We start from the raw sequence: 17,935 nt of genomic DNA, 5'->3' as shown, positions 1-17,935 counted from the left end.
TACTCAAAATCATTTGGGCTAATACTGTGTTGCAGTCAGGACTTAGGAGGCACCATTTGCAAATCAAAATCATTAGAGCTGATATTGAGTTACATAAGGTCCCATTTGTAAATCCAAATTGTTAGGGCTAATAGTGTCGTGCAGTTCGTAGTCTACATTTCCTACTTAAGATCATTTGGGCTAATACTGTGTTGGAGTCAGGAATCTGGAGACCCCATTTGCTATTCAAAATTGTTAGTGCTAATATTGTTGTTCAGGCACATTATCTCAGAAAATAAATACTGATTTTTCATTTAGTGACAGGTGACTGACATATCTGGTCCTAAGGTTGTGACACAGCTGGTTAAAAAAAAACATTCAACATGAGTGGGGAAAAAGGAAGGTTACAGTGGAAGGCTTGGTGTTCCACATACACGTTGGTTAAGTGATATATAAGGGTTAATGTTTTTCCTCTCCCTTCTAGATTTGTTTTTATATTTGCCAGCCTTATAGCCTCATATTCAAGCATTTTATACTTCTTATCTCATATGCAATGTTTTTAAGATTCTGTAAAAATATGTTTTGGGTACATGGTAATAAAGTCATCATGACCTGTGTAAAAGGGGGCTATATGAGTTATATTGTTGTAAATGGTATAAGGTACAGTATTAATGTCTGAATAAACAGAAAATCACTGGTGATCTGGCATATTTGACTTTGGGTCAGAACAAAAACAGCTACAACAGTTTTGGCGCCCTAAAGTGAGGCCGTGGTAACCAGCCTATTCGAAATCCGTATGTGGGAGTTTCCTGAGAGATTGGAAATTCAAATTCCAGCTGCAGCAAGATAGGAAGCCTTATTCTTATACATTTTTCTTTTTGTGCTTGCAATCTCTCTGGATCTCTCCATATGTCTTGATAAAGGTTTCAAACACGGTCCAAGAAATGAAATCACCAGTGAGTTTTGTTTTTTTGGGGTTTTTTTGTCTGCATGAGAGTTGAATAATGGAGTACTTACCCACGTGGTCAAAATTGTTGGCACCCCTCATTTAATGACAGGAAAACCCACAATGGTCACAGAAATAACTTGAATCTACCAAAAGTAATAATAAATCAAAAATCTATGAAAATGAACAAATGAAAGTCAGACATTGCTTTTCAACCATGTTTCCACAGAATTAAAAAAAATAAAACTCATGAAATAGTCCTGGACAGAAATGATGGTACCCCTGAAAATAATGTGACAAAAGGAACATGTTAAGTCAAAGTGTGTCCACTAATTAGCTTCTACGATCTTGGAATCAGTGAGTGGGCTTGTATAGAGGGCTACAGATATTGTGGTGTTTGGTGACATGATGTGTATCACACTCAACATGGACCAGAGGAAGCAAAGGAAAGAGTTGTCTTTAGAGATTAGAAAGAAAATTATAGAGAAACATGTTAAAGGTTAAAGTTTTAATACCATGTCCAAGCAGCTTGATATTCCTATGACTACAGTAGCACATATTATTCAGAAATGTAAGCTCCATGGGACTGTAGCCAACCTCCCTGGACGTGGTCGCAGGAGGAAAATTGATGACAAATAGATGGATAATACAAATGGTAACAAAAGAGTCCAGAAAAACTTCTAAACAGATTAAAGATGAACTTCAAGCTCAAGGAACATCAGTGTCAGATCACATCATCCATCATTGTATGAGCCAAAGTGCACTTCATGGGAGATGACCAAGGAGGACACCATTGCTGAAAAAAATCATAAAAGAGCCAGACTGGAATGTGCCAAACTACATATTGACAAGCCACAAAGCTTCTGGGAGACTGTCCTATGGACAGATGAAACAAAAATGGAACTTTTTGGCAAGGCACATCAGCTCTATGTTCACAGACGGAAAAATGAAGCATATCAAGAAAAGAACACTGTCCCTACTGTGAATCATGGAGTAGGCTCTGTTATGTTCTGGGGCTGCTTTACTGCATCTGGCACAGGGTGTCTAGAATCTGTGCAGGCAGGAGTGGATTAAGGTTAGCCAGGGCCCCGGGCTGTTCAGACTCTGTGGGCCCCCCGGTCATGCGGCGGGGTCATGCGACGGGGCCATTCGACGGGGTCATCATTATAATTATTATTATGGAGCCTCAACACCCCTACCTGCATAGGAATTACAAGGCAGAAAGTACTTAGAGGTGAGCTTCAACCCCAAGGACCAGTGAGCAGCACCTGTGCTCTGCTGACTCCCCCCATCACTTACTGATGGATTATCCCAAGTCCTAAGGGAAGCGAAGCGAGTTTTCTGATCTCTCCCACATTCCATCACTTTGGTCACCCTGTGGGGGCCCCGGAGAGCACACACAGTAGGAGATGGTGCATCACCGTCCTGTCACAGCCATATTCTATGTGTGGCGCCCCTGAGGGTTCAGTCGCCACAGAGGTACTGCACCTTCTCCTAAGGTGTGGCACCCCACCATCCAGGTAAGGTGGAGACACCTGACCACACTCCAACACCTGCACTCCACACCACAAAGTAGTGTAGCAAAGCACCTTCGGCGGCTCCCTGCTTGGAGTGTAGCATAGCACCCCTTGGTGGCTCTCTGCTTGGAACACGAAATGTGCTGGGAGGTGGGTGGAGCTGAGTTTACATAAAAAGAGCAGGAAGAGGATAGGATTTAGTTAGTTAGTTAGTCACAGGAGTCTGACGAGGTCAGTCTGTGAAAGAAGATCCCCTGAGTGGGATGGAGGAAGCAAGTGCTGCAGCCGACCTCAGTGATCTGGGTCCGCTGGCACAAGAATGGAACATTGAAAGAAAGCCTGACTCTCCATCATAAGGAAAGGATTAGTACGGAATGTGAGGAGAATAAGAGAACAAGGACCAGGGTTAGAGAAGAACCCTTCCCAAGTTCTAAGTGCAAGGCCGGGGTCCGGTCCCCGAGGTTGTATGGATACTAATGGTCCTGCAGCAGACACCGGAGGAATAGAAGTATTGACCACTTTATTCCCACACCAGACTTGGGGGCACAACAGCAATGATAGTGAGCCGGGACTAGGTAGAAGGAGTCCCCGAAGTAGGCTACAGCTGTCTGCCGTACAAGTAGAGTTCATGGGAACATCTGACAGGAGGAACTCCAGTGTAACTCAGTACTGTGAGTACTTCACTCAAAGGTGCTAAGAGGGAGACGTTCAGAAAAGGCACATATGTTGGCGGAGTGTTGGAAAGGAGTACTTCATCTTGCCTGGAAGTTGGCTGAGCTCCTGACCCGGAGGACACGGCACGGATGTGGGCACCTGTACCTGCAACAGACTGTGAGTAAAGCTTTGGAAATACATGCCCTGGTGTCCTCCACTTATTCCTGTGCCAACCCGCCCAACACTGCTACATCCCTTGCGCCTGACACTACACCATCTAAGTGTCACTTCACCTACACTGCCCTGGGACTACAGCCCTGCCTGTGGAGGGCTATAACATCATTGCTGCACTACACCATCTGTCCCAGAGGATCTGTCTGCAGCGTCGGCTAAACATCTTCCTTGCCGAACACCACAGGTGGCGTCACGAATCACTTATAAACTTTCATCACCATAAGCACACTGAAACAAACCCTTTTGTAATGGAGCCCCAGGGCCACGAACCAGGTCACTGCTGCCGTGACAACCCCCATTGAGAAGATCAACCGGCCCGGTACCGAGTACCCCACGGCCCTGGCGAGTGAGGGCGCTCTACATGCACAGCGCCATGACACCTGTCACCCGGCTCCGACCCCTGATCGGCTCTCACCTTGACAGAGTCCACCGAATACATGACTGTGTGCTCCAGAACCCCAGCCACAGCCCCGGCCGTCATGTGCGTCAGTGGAGAGACTCCCTCCGGTAAGCTCTCGTATTCGTCACCTTCGCCCGGCAAGGCGGGAACTTCCTCCCTTGCATCCATTGAGAGACCGGGGCTCTGTAGCTTCATGGAGTTGACAGACATCGGAGAACAGACCCCTCCCCGTAAGTGTAGCGAGCAGGCAAAGCTCTGCCCGCCAACTGAAGCCAAAACTCTCCTCTCCAGCCTACTTGTTTTCACGTGACGTCATGCAGAGGGCGGGGCTACCTGTTGGTTTGCTGTCTTCGTCCTCAGCCGCAGCGTCCTCTCTCTACCTTGGAGACCAGAGTGGTTACTGATTGGTTCTTGTAAATTTACAACTTTTTGCTCTTGCCACGCCCACTCTGGTAAGGGCACAATTGTGTCACGTGAGTGCTGCCTCAAGCGCAGTCGCTAATCGCCAGCGTGACCCAGGCCAGTCGCCAGCACAGTCACTAATCGCCGGCATGACTCTGGCCTATCGCCAGCACAGTCACTAATTGCCGGCACGGCCACATATCGCCAGCACAGTAACTAATCACCAGCACGGCCGCATATCGCCACTGCTAATTGCCAATCCTTTATCTATGGCCACTAATTGCCAGCACTGCGCCGTATAAATGGGATGGGCAGAAGTTTCCGAGTTGCTGCAGGGTCAGGCTGGGCGCAGGACGGTCTTCCTGTCAGTGCCGACACTGCGGAGACACCATCACGTGTTTCTCAACGCAGTGATTCTAGAGCACTGCCCCCATCCCTTATGGGAAATATGCAAAAGCATGCAAAACAGAAGCCGCGGAGACACCATCACATGTTTCTCAACGCAAGCAATGACTAGCCAGGTTTTTCACCGGGAAGGAACAACCACGGGAAGGGCAGTCTCCAATGAAGGAAACCACCTATGCCAAAACATGGTATCCATCCACAGACAGCTGTTTCGGGGTATTTGCCCCTCATCAGTGTGGAGTAGGAAACTGGCTAGTAGGAGCAATGCCTAGTAGAAGACTATGAAAAAATGAGGATGATTGACCTCATGGAGATCAACATCCGACACTGCGGAGACACCATCACATGTTTCTCAACGCAGTGATTCTAGAGCACTGCCCCCATCCCTTATGGGAAATATGCAAAAGCATGCAAAACAGAAGCCGCGGAGACACCATCACATGTTTCTCAACGCAAGCAATGACTAGCCAGGTCTTTCACCGGGAAGGAACAACCACGGGAAGGGCAGTCTCCAATGAAGGAAACCACCTATGCCAAAACATGGTATCCATCCACAGACAGCTGTTTCGGGGTATTTGCCCCTCATCAGTGTGGAGTAGGAAACTGGCTAGTAGGAGCAATGCCTAGTAGAAGACTATGAAAAAATGAGGATGATTGACCTCATGGAGATCAACATCCGACACTGCGGAGACACCATCACGTGTTTCTCAATGCAGTGATTCTAGAGCACTGCCCCCATCCCTTATGGGAAATATCAGTGTGGAGTAGGAAACTGGCTAGTAGGAGCAATGCCTAGTAGAAGACTACTAGGCATTGCTCCTACTAGCCAGTTTCCTACTACACACTGATGAGGGGCAAATACCCCGAAACAGCTGTCTGTGGATGGATACCATGTTTTGGCATAGGTGGTTTCCATCATTGGAGACTGCCCTTCCCGTGGTTGTTCCTTCCCGGTGAAAGACCCGGCTAGTCATTGCTTGCGTTGAGAAACATGTGATGGTGTCTCCGCGGCTTCTGTTTTGCATGCTTTTGCATATTTCCCATAAGGGATGGGGGCAGTGCTCTAGAATCACTGCGTTGAGAAACACGTGATGGTGTCTCCGCAGTGTCGGATGTTGATCTCCATGAGGTCAATCATCCTCATTTTTTCATAGTCTTCTACAAGGCATTGCTCCTACTAGCCAGTTTCCTACTCCACACTGATGAGGGGCAAATACCCCGAAACAGCTGTCTGTGGATGGATACCATGTTTTGGCATAGGTGGTTTCCTTCATTTGAGACTGCCCTTCCCGTGGTTGTTCCTTCCCGGTGAAAGACCTGGCTAGTCATTGCTTGTGTTGAGAAACATGTGATGGTGTCTCCGCGGCTTCTGTTTTGCATGCTTTTGCATATTTCCCATAAGGGATGGGGGCAGTGCTCTAGAATCACTGCGTTGAGAAACACGTGATGGTGTCTCCGCAGTGTCGGATGTTGATCTCCATGAGGTCAATCATCCTCATTTTTTCATAGTCTTCTACTAGGCATTGCTCCTACTAGCCAGTTTCCTACTCCACACTGATGAGGGGCAAATACCCCGAAACAGCTGTCTGTGGATGGATACCATGTTTTGGCATAGGTGGTTTCCTTCATTGGAGACTGCCCTTCCCGTGGTTGTTCCTTCCCAGTGAAAGACCTGGCTAGTCATTGCTTGCGTTGAGAAACATGTGATGGTGTCTCCGCGGCTTCTGTTTTGCATGCTTTTCCTGTCAGTGCCATCAGTGCACACCTGGGGTCACTCGTTGGAATACTGGATACACAATGTAGTGTGTGTATAGCAGGTCCTGCCATCTTTACATTGTTATGTATTCACTATTTTGCAAATTCTTATTTTCCTCATGTAGATGAACTGATATTTGCTTCAATGGTTAATTAGTAGCTGCAATTATGTAGCTGTGACATCAGCAAGATCAGATGTGCTGTCAGCAGTGCACCGTTATTAGATCACATGTGCCACCATAAACAGATCAGGTGTGCCATCATGACCAGCTCAAATGTGCCACTACTAGATCATGTCTTATCATAAACAGAACACATGTGCCACCAGTAGATCATGCATATATAATATGTGTGTAACACATGGCACACACAGTAAGATACAGAAGGCACACAATACAAGCCTCTACATTCGCATACAGTGCGTGTATTATGAACCAGCAGCCCAGATTATGGCATGATGGCTACTGACCCCATGATGACATGCATCGCAGGAGCACAGGTGACAGCCCCCTACTGCCCGTGTACAGGAGCGGCGCCCAGGTGTACACTCCTGTACTTGCCCTCACCATCTGCCTGCGGGTTCATCAGGATGGTGTCACTGGAGTCGCTGCCCTCAGAGCTGTCCTGCACCTGCAGCCTCCTCCAGTGTCCCAGGCTCTCCCCTCCCTAATCTTCCACATCAGCGCACAGGCCCGACCAGCTCAGCAGCTGCTCTCCCCAGCGCCTCTAACACTTACTGTGCCTGTCACTCCCCGCTGAGCCTCCAGTGAATCCTGACTCCAGTCACCCTGTCCTGGGCGGTGTCGTCCACTCCGCGTTCCCAGTGGCAGTGGCGGATTATAATGAGGTCAATTCACAGGGCTGGTGGGCCCCCCCCACACCACTGGGACCTGGGCTACCGCCCAGATTGACCTCATCATAATCCACCACTGTGTTCAGGGTACAAAGAAATCTCAAGACTCGCAAGGAAAGCTAGAGAGAAATGTGCTGCCCAGTGTCAGAAAGCTTGGTTTCAGTCACAGGTAGAGTTGAGCGACTTTTGTTTTTTTAGGGTCGCGTTTCGTTTCGTGAAACCCGACTTTTCCAAAAGTCGGGTCGAGCAAGATCGTCCGATTATAAGGAAAAGTCGGGGTCGTACCGAAACACGAAACCCAATGTAAGTCAATGGGGAATAAAAGTCGGCAGTGAGAGGAGGACAGGAAACATACCAACAGTGCCCATTTGAATGCCAAAAGCATCAATTCTTCTTACTTAAGCTTGTCAACCTTAATTAACTTCATAATACAAGTTACGCACTGAAAAATGGGGGTTATTTGGCTACAATTGTGGGGGGGGAGGGCTGGCTCCAGCTTTTCATGTGCCCTGGGCGAAAGAGCGCCCCTTTAACACATACCACAACTCATCATGCTCCGATACGGCAGAGAAATAGCGGTATAGTACAATGAAAAATACTTCACTTTTTACATCTCATGACGAGGCCCATCTATTTCTCCATACAGAATCATTGGTCCCATATAATGTTTGAAACAGTATATGATGAGCTCCACATAATGCTACAGTATATGTTGGTCCCCATGGATGAAGCTCCACTGTCTTATGGGCCCAAATAATGCTCCAAACATAATGGGCCCCATTTCTAATGCTCTAGTGTATAATGGGCCCTGTAAATGCTGCTCCAGTGTCTGATGTCCACCTTTGGAATGTTCCAGTGTATGGTGGGCCCCATCTATCATTCTCCAGAGTATAGTGCTCCCCAAAAATTGCTGTCCCAACATTGAAAACAATCAAATAAGTCTCCTCGCTAGGGAATCCCTGTACTTGTCTGGACTCCTCGTCGTCCCCATCTTCCATCTCACTGCACAGTATTTCAACTTTGCAAGTGCTGTGATCCTGAGCAAGCAGGGGGGGCCCACTCGTTGGCGACGGCACTGGCACAGGGCCCCTGATAGTACGGTGGTGTGTCTGATGGCGGGTGGGCCGAACCTGCACTTTCATCTGCAGCTTCCTCTTTGTCACCGTGTAAGATGGAACTGTATATGGGAAGGGTAACCTGAGTTTCATCAGGGTCAGATTCAGGCCGTGTAGCGTGCGAGGGGAATGTAGTGGTCTGGGTCAATGTACCAGCAGATTCATCGAGCAGTGGCTGGGCATCAGTGCACTTGTGTCGCCCCCAGGAGTACGGTCGCCACAGTGGCATTACCTTCTTCCTAGGGAGTGTGATGTCATGCTTGGGAGCAAAGAATGATCTCTCTAGCAGGTTAACTGATTGGGCGGCGTTATTCCCACGAGTCATGACCCTCCAAACAGCGTTCATGAAGGCAAAGTGTTTGTTTTACGTGGGCAGTATGGTTGCAAAGCTGAACCTTAAAGGAATGTCCAGAAGGGCACCACCAGGAGTGGAGCCTACGGTTAAATTCGACTCCACCTGGGAAACCTCAACCATGCCAGCTACAGAACAGATGCACACATTGTAAGCTTAATTCCGTTAACGAACGAGACTCCGTCATGCCCCGCGGTCCGAGTCCGGCTTACTAGAGGGACACGTGAGGCTCTGGCACATGAGATTGGCCAATAACTGGTGTGTCATGCCCTTACATGTCCGTGGCTGCATGTGCTCTACACTGAAAAGGCCAGCGTTTGTCGCTTACAGGTGCAGATAACCCGCTGAACAACGTTAGTGATGGGGATCACTGATTACAATTATTACCCGCGAACAATGATTTCCCAGTAAGTGCAGGTCAACCGCAGTTCCGGAATTAGGCCTAACCGTCATTCCTGAAAAAATGAAAAACTTACGTATGCAAACCACAGGTGCTGTAGCTTGCGTAACAGCTCGCCAGCCGTTCTCACGCCCAGTATGGATTACACGTGATTGCACAAAGGTGAGAAAGGGTACCGTATCCCCAGATAACATGTATGGATAGCGTACACATTCAAAATATATGTCTATACATCAGGAGGCAGGCTCAGATGGTGTTAGGCCCAGTATGGATTGCACGTGATTGCACAAAGGTGAGAAAGGGTACCGTATCCCCAGATAACATGTATGGATAGCGTACACATTCAAAATATATGTCTATACATCAGGAGACAGGCTCAAACGGTGTCAGGCACAGTATGGATTTGACGGGCCAGACTACACAGCGGAGGAGCAGGGAGAGGTAAAGATTGCAAATGCTGGGGCCCTGCCCAAGCAAGGGAGGCCCACTCGTGGGCGTCGGTACTGGCACTGGGCCCCTCATAGTAGGCAGTGTGTCTGGCGGCGGGTGTGCACCACCACCGTCAGAGACACTTGATTGCACTATGAGGGACCCTGTGCCAGTGCCCACACCCAAGAGTCGGCCTACCCACCTGTCCAGGGCAACGGCACTCGCACGGTGTCATGCGCTAGGTGGTGACCCCGGCCATGGGGGGGGAGGCAGCACAGTTAGGGAGTTTTAGAAAGTGGCATATGTTGATGTTGGACATTCAGCTGATGCAAAAGGTGAAATAGGTCAAGTCCCAGGAAGAGGTGGACCAAAGCAAGCCATTTTTCTGTCACCCTATGTGTCATCAGGGGAAGGTGGGACAAAATCCTTGGAAACCCATGCGTGGTTCATTTTAATGAAAGTTAGATCATCCACATTTTGGGTTGACAGACGGGTCCTTTTTTCTGTCAGGATTGATCCAGCTGCACTGAAGACTCTTTCCGATAGCACACTTGCAGCTGGGCAAGCGAGCTCCTGTAAGGCATATTGGGCCAATTCAGGACAGGTGTCCAGTTTAGCGGCCCAATAGTCAAAGGGGAATGACCTGTGTGGGAGAACATCGATATGGGAGGAAAAGTAGTTTGTAACCATAGTTGACAACTGCTGTCTCCTGTCACTTTCCATCGATGCAGTATTACCAGTTGTGTGAGCGGTACTTGAAAAATCAGTCCACAACATTGTCATGAAACCCCTGTCTCCAACACCATTTCTGCTGTGTGCACCACGAACACCTCTGCCAAGCTGACCCTGGCCCGTACGGCTCGTGTGAGAACCATCACTGCTGCTGTGTGCTGGGAATGCCTCAAGCAACCGATTTACCAGAGTTGCTTGTTTATTAGCCAATATTAGGTCAAGGTTCTCCTGTGGCATGATGTTTTGTAATTTGCCTTTATAGCGTGGATCCAGGATGCTGGCCAACCAGTAGTCGTCATCGTTCATCATTTTGGCAATGCGGGGGTCCCTTTTTAGGATCTGCAAGGCATAATCTGACATGTGGGCCAATGTTCCCAGTGTCAATGATGCACTGCGAGTGCTGGTTGGAGGAGCACTTTCTGGCAAATCCACATCCCTCCAGTCACGCACACACCCTGTACCAGACCTTGCCACGCCAACATTTTCACTTGCCCCACGAGATGCATCCTCCTCCCCTAAGTAATCATCCCCATCATCCTCCTCCTCCTCCTCTTCTTCTTCCTCCACCTCGTCCAGGAGAGGTCCCTGAGCAGACAATGGCTGAATGTCATCAAGGATTCCCTCCTCCTCTTCCTCCTCATCAACATTGGCAGCAGAAGCCTGCTCCTTAAGGTGCGTCAAAGTTTGCATGAGCAGACGCATAAGTGGGATGCTCATGCTTAGGATGGCGTCGTCTGCGCTTACCAGCCGTGTGCATTCCTCAAAACACTGAAGGACTTTACAGAGGTCTTTCAGCTTCGACCACTGCACACCTGTCAACTCCATGTCTGCTCTCAAAGTGCCTGGCCGTGTATCCTCCCACAAATGCATTATGGCCTGCCTCTGCTCGCACAGCCGCTCCACCATGTGCAGGGTGGTGTTCCACCTTTTTGCAATGTCGATAATGAGGCGGTGGTTGGGAAGGTGGAGCAATCGCTGCAGCTTCTGCATACGAACGGAGTGTACAGGCGACCGGCGGATGTGCGCGCACAGTCTTCGCACCTTCTGGAGCAGGGCTGTTAACTCCGGATAATTTTTGAGGAAGCACTGCACCACCAGGTTCAAGGTGTGAGCCAAGCAAGGTATGTAGCTGAGTTTTGAAAGGGCTATGGCTGCCACAAAATTACGGCCGTTATCACTAACTACCTTGCCTGCCTCAAGATGTACACTGCCCAGCCATGACTCAGTTTGTCGCTTCAAGTACTCGGCCAGCACCTCGGCGGTGTGTCTGTCGCCCAAACACATCATCTGCAACACAGCCTGCTGACGCTTTCCACTAGCTGCTCGATAGGGGGACACCTCGTGTGCAACAGTGGCAGCTGCAGATGGAGTGCTCGTACGACTGCGCTCTGTGGACGAGCTTTCGCTTCTGGAGGAGGAGGAGGAGGAGGAGGGTCGAACGCCTACAGCCAACTGTTTCCTATACCGTGGGCTAGGCAGCACTGTCCCACCACCGCTGTCCCCTGTGGACCCTGCATCCACCACATTAACCCAGTGCACAGTGATGGACACGTAACGGCCTTGGCCATGCCGACTGGACCATGCATCAGTTGTGAGGTGCACCTTTCCGCTCACTGACTGCTTGAGTGCATGGACAATGCGGTCTTTCACATGATGGTGGAGGGCTGGGATGGCTTTGCGAGAGAAGAAGTGGCGACTGGGTAGGTCATAGCGTGGTACTGCATAGGCCATGAGTTCGCGGAAAGCTGCGCTTTCCACCAACCGAAAGGGCATCATCTCAAACGAGATTAGTTTGGCAATGTGGGCGTTCAAACCCAGTGTACGCGGATGAGAGACTGAGTACTTTCTTGACCTACTCATAGTGTCTGGAAGGGTGAGCTGGACTTGAGAGCGGCATATGGTGGAAGTAGCGGTGGACAGGGCGGACTGAGAGAGGGTTGATGATGGTGATGGAGATGGTGTTCTTTCTGATGGCCTAGAATCAGTCTTTCATTGATATAACAGTGGGATTCCCTGACTGCTGTGGCCTTGCAACGACACCTCAACATTTGCTGCTGTGCTAACCAGTGGGCTTACAGTGGGGGAAACAATGTAGCGTTGCTGACTACCTTCGTTGTGATCAGTTGCACATGTGGCACTTGAGGTTTGGTGTTGTGTCCACGCTTGCAAGTGCATGGTGTTTAAATGTCTAAGCATGCAACTGGTATTCAAATTTTTCAGATTTTTCTCTCGGCTAAAGGTCTTTGCGCACTTCTTACAGATAACCTTGGCCTGATCATGAGGATTTTGTTCAAAAAAGTGCCACACTGCACTCTTCCTACTTTGGCAGACATTTTGCGGCCTAGCACGCTGTGATCTTTTGACCCTCTGGACAAGCTATCCAGCAACTCTTTTGATTTTTGGAACCTGTCTTTGGAGTGCTCCGGGCCTGCCAGATAACAGCTGTTGCGATGTCGATGTCTGCTGTGGATGCTCCTCATCTGAGCTATTGGAAGCAGCACCCTCTTCCCCCAATGGATGCCAATCTGGGTCAACAACTGGGTCATCCATCACCTCCTCTTCAATGTCATGTGCACCTTCCTCTGTGTCACCGTGTATGGTGGTATAGTGTGCGGGAAGGGGCACCTGAGTCTCATCAGGGTCAGAATCTGGCTCTGTACACTGCGAGGACAATGTAGTGCTCTGAGTGAATGTACCAGCAGAATCATCCATCAGCGGCTGTGCATCAGTGCACTCCATGTCAGATTCATCTTGGCCTGGGTAATTCACCATTTGACTTGATAATCCAGGCATGGTATGTGAAAACAGCTCCATGGAGTAATCAGTAGTATGGCCTGCGTCATCCTTCAATCTTGGTTGGGGTGAAGGACACAAGGAAAGGTGTGGTTCATGAACATGAGCCTCCAATGACGACTCAGTGCTTTTACTTTTTACAACTGAAGAAGAGGAGGCGATAGAGCTGGAGGCTGAGTCAGCAATGTAAGACAAAACTTTTTCCTGATGCTCTGGCTTTAAAAGCGGTTTGCCAACTCCTAGAAAACTAAGCCTTCGAAGCCTTATGGAGCCAGACGATGATGCAGGCTCAACACCTCCTGCATTCGGTCCTATTTTGCTCTTGCCACTACCATCAGATCCACCACCAACACCATCATTACCAGCTGCCAACCCCCGCCCAATTCCACGGCCTCTTCCACCAGCCTTCCTCATTTTTGGTAGAAATGTAGACAAAATCCAACAAACTATATAGTAATGTAAAACAAGGTACAAGGTGTCTATAGGACAGGGGAGATTTAATTTCTGCTCACACTAGTGGACACTGGACACTTTTGGATTGTGTGAGGCCCACTGAATATCTGAGCGCTATGTCACAGGCTCGATGGCACAGCTGTGACCAAAGTGACTAGAGGATAAGTGAGATTTTGAATTTCTGCTCACACTAGTGGACACTGGACACTTTTGGATTGTGTGAGGCCCACTGAATATCTGAGCGCTATGTCACAGGCTCGATGGCACAGCTGTGACCAAAGTGACTAGAGGATAAGTGAGATTTTGAATTTCTGCAGACACTTGTGGACACTGGACACTTTTGGATTGTGTGAGGCCCACTGAATATCTGAGCGCTATGTCACAGGCACGATGGCACAGCTGTGACCAAAGTGACTAGAGGATAAGTGAGATTTTGAATTTCTGCTCACACTAGTGGACACTGGACACTTTTGGATTGTGTGAGGCCCACTGAATATCTGAGCGCTATGTCACAGGATCGATGGCACAGCTGTGACCAAAGTGACTAGAGGATAAGTGAGATTTTGAATTTCTGCAGACACTTGTGGACACTGGACACTTTTGGATTGTGTGAGGCCCACTGAATATCTGAGCGCTATGTCACAGGCTTGATGACACAGCGGTGACCAAAGTGACTAGAGGATAAGTGAGATTTCGAATTTCTGCAGACACTTGTGGACACTGGACACTTTTGGATTGTGTGAGGCCCACTGAATATCTGAGCACTATGTCACAGGCTCGATGGCACAGCTGTGACCAAAGTGACTAGAGGATAAGGGAGATTTTGAATTTCTGCAGACACTTGTGGACACTGGACACTTTTGGATTGTGTGAGGCCCACTTAATATCTGAGCGCTATGTCGCAGGCTCGATGGCACAGCTGTGACCAAAGTGACTAGAGGATAAGTGAGATTTTGAATTTCTGCAGACACTGGACACTTTTGGATTGTGTGAGGCCCACTGAATATCTGAGCGCTATGTCACAGGCTCGATGGCACAGCTGTGACCAAAGTGACTAGAGGATAAGGGAGATTTTGAATTTCTGCAGACACTTGTGGACACTGGACACTTTTGGATTGTGTGAGGCCCACTGAATATCACAGCGCTATGTCACAGGCAGAAATTGGCTAGTGTATCACAAACTACAAGGTGTATGTAGAATTGGGCAGAGTAGGAATCTCCCTAGAGTGCAGGTCTGTAAGAACGGAACATGTCCTCGACTTATTCTCACAGAGTGACACAGATAGCTTCACTGTGGCTGTGATAACAGCCGTTACACGGTACTGTGTGAGGAGCGTACACCGCTGTATGGTGTGAAAAAATGCACGCTCAGTACCTCAGCAGGACAAAAAAAAAAATTGGGATTGCTTTTAAAAAAGCAGTTTGCTGCTCAGTACCTCAGCAGGACAAAAAAAAAAAATTGGGATTGCTTTTAAAAAAGCAGTTTGCAGAGCAGTGGGTAAACAGCAATGCAGCTGTCAGGAAGCCTTAGAAGGCAGCCCAACAACCAACACCACTGATACACCACAATATAGCCTCCCCTTGCACTGCACACACAGTGACTGGTGTGTTGTACAGGCACAATCGCTAGCAGCAGAAGCAGTTTTTTTTTCTTCTTCCCTGCCTAACACTCTCCCTACAGAATCAGCAGCAACCTCTCCCTATGCTAAGATCGGCAGAAGTAAGATGGCGGTCGGCGTGCACGCCCTTTTATACCCCCTGTGACGCCCACCAAAGCAAGCCAATCACTTGCATGCCCTTCTGAAAGATGGTGGTGACCCGTGCCTATGTCATCACGTTGCCCACAGTGTCCGTGGATCCTGATTGGCTGAAAAAGAGCGCAAAACAAACTTTTGAAAGGCGACTTTGGCGCGTAAGTCGACGACCTCGTGGCCGACCTCATCCTAGGGTCTGGTTTCGTTTCATGAAACCCGACTTTTCCAAAAGTCGGCGACTTTTGAAATTTTTCGACCCGTTTCGCTCAACTCTAGTCACAGGTAATGGGTCTTGCAACAGGATAATGACCCAAAACACACAGCTAAAAACACCCAAGAATGGCTAAGAGGAAAACATTGGACTATTCTGAAGTGGCCTTCTATGAGCCCTGACCAAAATCCTATTGAGCATCTTTGGAAAGAGCTGAAACATGCCGTCTGGAAAAGGCAACCTTCAAACACAAGACAACTGGAGCAGTTTTCTCTTGATGAGTGGGCCAAAATACTTGTCGAGAGGTGCGGAAGTCTCATTGACAGTTACAGGAGTCGTTTGATTGCAGTAATTGCCTCAAAAGGTTGTGCAACAAAATATTAAGTTAAGGGTACCATCATTTCTGTCCAGGCCTATTTCATGAGTTTTATTTTTTTTTTTAATTCTGTGGAAGCATGGTTGGAAAGCAATGTCTGACTTTTATTTGTTCATTTTCATAGATTTTTTATTTATTATTACTTTTGTCAGATTCAAGCTATTTCTGTCACCATTGTGGGTTTTTCTCTCATTAAACGAGGGGTACCAACAATATTGACCCCGGGTGGATATATTAAGTGTTATCTGTATTATCTGCATAATTTGTGTCTACTAACTGGTTGAGTAGTGCAGAGTAATGTGCTATTTTATTACTGTGGTCATCTTGGATTGGTACATTGTCTAAGGCTGAGTTTATGTTTAGGTTATTGGCTTTGGGCGTTCCCGGAGTGTCAGGAGTGTCAGGAGCACCGCAGTCCTCAGAAGGTTTGCTAATTCCCAGGTACAGTAGGCAGACTACATGAATTTTTGTCTGAATGACATGAGTGATAAGTAACTGAGTAGTATAAGGGACAAATAAAAAGGCCCTGAGTGATAAGGGGTTCCGCTAAGTGTGGTGCTCAGTATGTGACAGAGAATATTCAACTCTCTTTGAGCGGAATCAGGCAAGTGATTGAGATGAGGGAATCTGTTTCTGTAAAACAATGAGTTGATTTCAGATTGCGGGGAAATAGATCGCTAATTGAGCATGTGTTAATTAATCATCACAGACCATTTCTGTGAAGGGTGCAAAGGTATCCTAGATGAAGTATTTCAAGATGCTGAGCCCTTCAGGATTTTTTGAATGGATTCCTGATAGCTTTACTTTTCTAATTATTGCAGTTGGTCCAGGACAGATACATTTTACATGTTTTAAGCTACATCTGAGATTGTGTAACTGTTAGAAGAAGGATCGGATCAGAGGTACCTCTTTTATGCTGGGTCTGGAACTCTTGGGGCCATCTCCTCTGGTGTCCAGGGGAAAGTTTAGAGAACCGAACCGACCTTTGCACTTGTTAGCAGGGGGTGTGGCTAGATTAAAAAAGGCAAAGCACTCTTGGAAACAGTCAGACTTGGCTGGAAGAGACAGCGTGCGGCCACCGAACACCGCAGCAGTACAGGCCCGTACCCTGATTCCCTGGCGCTGTGTCCCACTCTATATCCTGCATCCCAGGACAAGGAACCCGCTACAGACATCAGAGACTAACCGCTGCTTTCAGGACCCTGCTCATCCACATCCAGACCCTGCACATCTACGTCAGGACCCTGCTCATCTATGTCAGGACCGTGCTCATCCACGTTAGGAGGACCGCACCAGACTCACTGCACATTAACTGTTGTTGGTGCCATCGTCTAGCCTCGTGGACATTCCAGTCTGGGAGTCGTCTGGACCAGATAAGTTAAACCTTTAAGAACTGTTGTTGCTTTTCTTCTGCCTGCATCCTACCCCCCAAATTGCATATCCTCATCTCACATTATCCATAATTACCCAGTTTATCCTTCACCTCCCTGCATGGAGTGTAGATCTGGTAATAGTAAATACATTAACCCTTGCTCTGCCTCCTGTCTGTTACTGCATCCCGCAACCTGCTCACATAACGATGAAGCCCGTTTTGTAAATGGCATGACATTGGACAGGTTCCTGAATTTGTTTGGCCGAAGATGGTCAGATTTTTCAAATCGTGCAATTATCTGCCTTTATAGTGAACTAACTTGGTTTCATTACCCTGAGAATGAAACAGAAGGTTTTGCAGAATTAAATTAAGTGTGAAAAGTGCTACATTCTCTTTTTGTGTGAAATATACTGTAAGTTTTCTTATCTCTGCTGGTACATGATGGAAGGGGTGATGGAGCTGCATGCAGATTTTTCTGGGCTGTGCTGCTGCTGCCAGGTTGCACTGAGAGTGTGTGCTTTTAAAGAGACAGTACAATATAGAATTGGAAAGCCATATTGTAACTTGAAGTTGGAAGTTGAAATTAAAATATTGTGCCTATTTTAGAGAAAACTTGGACATGATCATTTGGTCATCAGTAGTGATGAGTGAATTTGTTTGGAAAACGATCACCAAACATAAATTTGGCACGAATATGGCACATTCGGATTCATGATCAGAAACACAAGCAAAGTTATATAAAATCTGGAAAAATCGTAAACATTCGATAAAAAGTGCGGGAAAATATTCGTGTTGCCACAAAA

Source organism: Dendrobates tinctorius, unplaced genomic scaffold, assembly GCF_039654945.1.
Source record: "Dendrobates tinctorius isolate UK_male_01 unplaced genomic scaffold, ASM3965494v1 ptg000040l, whole genome shotgun sequence".
NCBI classification, from domain to species: Eukaryota; Metazoa; Chordata; class Amphibia; order Anura; family Dendrobatidae; genus Dendrobates; species Dendrobates tinctorius.
This window is presented reverse-complemented; position numbering follows the sequence as displayed.